This window comes from Staurois parvus, unplaced genomic scaffold (genome assembly GCF_062004578.1).
Source record: "Staurois parvus isolate SC_StPar_1 unplaced genomic scaffold, SC_StPar_1.0 ptg000747l, whole genome shotgun sequence".
Taxonomy (NCBI): Eukaryota; Metazoa; Chordata; class Amphibia; order Anura; family Ranidae; genus Staurois; species Staurois parvus.
Window position 1 is genome coordinate 346,396 of NW_028318543.1, and position 4,426 is coordinate 350,821.

Consider the following 4,426-nt stretch of genomic DNA (forward strand, 5'->3'; position numbering starts at 1 on the left):
CTCCCTTTCACCCCCTACCCAACTCTGAGCATTGTCTCCCTTTCACCCCCTACTCACCTCTGAGCACTGTCTCCCTTTCACCCCTACCCACCTCTGAGCACTGTCTCCCTTTCACCCCTACCCACCTCTCAGCACTGTCTCCCTTTCACCCCCTACCCAACTCTGAGCACTGTCTCCCTTTCACCCCCTACCCACCTCTAAGCACTGTCTCCCTTTCACCCCCTGCCCACCTCTGAGCACTGTCTCCCTTTCACCCCTCCCCACCTCTGAGCACTGTCTCCCTTTCACCCCTCCCCATCTCTGAGCACTGTCTCCCTTTCACCCCCTGCCCACCTCTGAGCACTGTCTCCCTTTCACCCCCTGCCCACCTCTGAGCACTGTCTCCCTTTCACCCCCTCCCCACCTCTGAGCACTGTCTCCCTTTCACCCCTACCCACCTCTGAGCACTGTCTCCCTTTCACCCCTACCCACCTCTGAGCACTGTCTCCCTTTCACCCCTCCCCATCTCTGAGCACTGTCTCCCTTTCACCCCCTGCCCACCTCTGAGCACTGTCTCCCTTTCACCCCCTGCCCACCTCTGAGCACTGTCTCCCTTTCACCCCCTGCCCACCTCTGAGCACTGTCTCCCTTTCACCCCCTGCCCACCTCTGAGCACTGTCTCCCTTTCACCCCCTGCCCACCTCTGAGCACTGTCTCCCTTTCACCCCTACCCACCTCTGAGCACTGTCTCCCTTTCACCCCCTACCCAACTCTGAGCACTGTCTTCCTTTCACCCCCCCCTTTTTCCTGGACAGCCAGGCTGCATGCTCAGATTAAGGGTCTGGTATGGTTTTCTTTTTGGAATGAGTCCCATTTTGAAAACTTTACCAAACATTAAGGTCTGGGTTTAGCACATCCTACAGCAAGAATGAAAAAAAATGCTTAGCACCCCCCCCCCCCCCCCAAATGCAGCAAAAGTGACATTTACAAGGAAAAAAAAGACAATTCAAATTGTTGGCAAATAAAACTTCTTTGCTGGCTTGCAAAGATTGAGTTGGTTCTACTGATCTTTGGAGTCTAGGTGAGTGTGTAGGATGGCCTCACCCACCATTCTGGCCACACCCTCTCCGCTGTGTTTCGCCCCACCCACTTGTGCTTGCTCAAAGAGAACCTCTGTCGGTAGAGCGGCATCTGTATCTTTGCATGGATTGTTGAACTTCTGGTGGCACAATGGGACTCCGGCTCCCTCCTTCTAATACTTGTGGGGTCATTTATCCTTTGTTTCCTAGCTTGGCTCTGCAGGTCTTCATTTGAAAAAAAAAAAAAAAAAACACAGACCCATCCAATGTTCCCACATAATACATAATAGACCCTTTGAGGTCTGCTAAATATTTTGGGGGGACCTTTGGGGTCTGCGTGCCTTTTCTGTTTTTCAAAAGAAGCAGTTTAACCGCTTCCTATGGCCAGATGACGGCCGAAAAAACCTTGTCCCTCCGGGTGGATGCCATGTGGCGTCCTTTCAGGCATGCACAGTTTGCATGCCGCAGGAGCCACGCAGTGTGTCATCGGCCGTGTACCTCGAACACGGCCGATGACAGATCTGAGTACCGGCCCCGTTGCCGATACCATGTGACCTGCTGTGGCCAATCACATTATACCACATGACAGTTGTATACAATGGATGGCTTAATTCATGCCATCCATTGTATACTAGTGTGTAGCTGTGATTGGTCACAGCGATCACATGCACAAGCTGGGCTAATCACAGCCCAGCTGTGTCATGTGATTAGCTGTGGCCAAATCACAGTTAAGAGAAAAAAATCCTGAATGAATCAATTTCATGCAGGTAAATGCTTGCTTATAGCAAAGTAATTCTTTGCTATAAGCAAATTGTGTAAAAAAAATATATATATATATATCAGTGGTTCTTAACCTGGGTTCGATCGAACCCCAGGGGTTCGGTGAGTCAGTCTCGGGGGTTCGGCGGAGGTGACCCACACCCGACTCATATGATTTGTGATGACATGCCCCGCTTGTCCATCATTGGCTGCAGGTGGTCACGCAACATCGCTTAGCCCAGTGGTCGGCAAGCCGCGGCTCTTGTGTGCCGGGCGCCCGCTCCCCTCCCTCCTCTTGGGCGGCAAGGACTCAAATGCAATGATTGGCCAGTCTCACTGCCACTCACATCCTGATAGCCAGTGATTGGCTGTCAGGATGTGCGTAGGCGGGGCAGCGTGACGAACGTGAAGGGAGGGGAGCTAGGCTCCTCTCACAGTCCGCCCTGAAGACCGGAACGGCGCGGGAACACGGCGAGAGGAACGCGCGGAGCAAAGGTAAGTGAATTGACACAGGGGGGACTTGGGGACTTAATATGGGGGATGAATTAATATGGGGAATGAATTACTATATGGGGGATGAATTACTATGGGGGATGTATTACTATGGGGGATGAATTACTATATGGGGGATGTATTACTATGGGGGATGAATTACTATATGGGGGATGAATTACTATAGGGGGGATGAATTAATATGGGGAATGAATTACTATAGGGGGGATGAATTACTATATGGGGGATGAATTACTATATGGGGGATGAATTATTATATGGGGGATGAATTACTATATAGGGGATGTATTACTATATGGGGGATGAATTACTATATGGGGGATGAATTACTATATGCGGGATGTATTACTATGGGGGATGAATTACTATATGGGGGATGAATTACTATATGGGGGATGAATTACTATATGGGGGATGTATTACTATGGGGGATGAATTACTATATGGGGGATGGATTACTATGGGGGATGAATTACTATATGGGGAAGGAATTACTATAGGGGGGATGAATTACTATATGGGGGGATGAATTACTATGGGGGATGAATTACTATATGGGGGATGAATTACTATGAGGGATGAATTACTATATGGGGGATGAATTACTATATGGGGGATGAATTACTATGGGGGATGAATTACTATATGGGGGATGAATTACTATATGGGGGATGAATTACTATGGGGGATGAATTACTATATGGGGGATGAATTACTATATGGGGGATGAATTACTATGGGGGATGAATTTTCATACCGTTTGTTACAACATATCTTTGCGAGCAATCCTTTTTGAGGATGCTGGACATAAAGACGAAGAAAAGGAACAGACTTTGTTGCGAAAATGACATGAGAGTGGCACTTGCAAGGTAATGCCGCGCATTTCTGAACTGGCCTCTGAAAGACAACAGCAGAAGTCACACTGATTTGCGGTAAATATTCATTATTTTGTTTTTGTGTGAAAATCATGTTTTAATGGTTTTTTTCTTTGTTCTTAATGGTTTTGTTCATTTTGTGCACCTATGTATAAATATATACCTATGTTTTGAATTTTAAAAATCATATTTTATTTTTCCAATTAAGAAGGGTTCGGTGAATGCGCATATGAAACTGGTGGGGTTCAGTACCTCCAAAAAGGTTAAGAACCACTGATATATATAGATCACTTCTCCAAAGTAATACAATGTTACTATGGTAACATTATACTATGTTGGTCATAGTGAAATATGAAAAAAAATCTTAAAAAAAGAGAAAAGAATGTAATAAAAAATAAAAAAAATATCATTTTTTTTTTCATACTGTCACCAGTCAGTGTCCCTGATCACCGCTATGCCAGTTATATGATGACGCTGTACTGCACTGGTGACAGTATGTAAAAAAAAAATAGTGAAAAAATTTTTTTTTATTTCTTCATTTCCAAAAAATTATGACAAAAAAATTACAACTTCAAAAAACTCGCCATGCCTCTTATGAACTACGTTGCACTGTCTACTTTGCAAAAAGGGGTCATTTGAGGGATACCTGTACTGTCCTGACATTTGGGGGATATCTGTACCGTCCTGACATTTGGGGGATATCTGTACCGTCCTGACATTTGGGGGATATCTGTACTGTTCTGATATTTGGGGGATATCTGTACTGTCCTGACATTTGGGGGAAATCTGTACTGTTCTGACATTTGGGGGATATCTGTACTGTCCTGACATTTGGGGGATATCTGTACTGTCCTGACATTTGGGGGAAATCTGTACTGTCCTGACATTTGGGGGATATCTGTACTGTTCTGACATTTGGGGGATATCTGTACTGCTCTGACATTTGGGGGATATCTGTCTTGTCCTGACATTTGGGGGATATCTGTACTGCCCTGACATTTGGGGGATATCTGTACTGTTCTGATATTTGAGGGATATCTGTACTGTCCTGACATTCTTGGACCTCAAGAAATTAGATTGGCTGTCAGTACTTCAGGATTGATCAATATTCAGATCTATACCATAGTTTGTGAACTCTATAACTTTCCTACAAACTAAATAATACATCCTAATTTGGGTTATTTTCACCAAAGACATGTAGCAGAATACATCTCGGCCTAA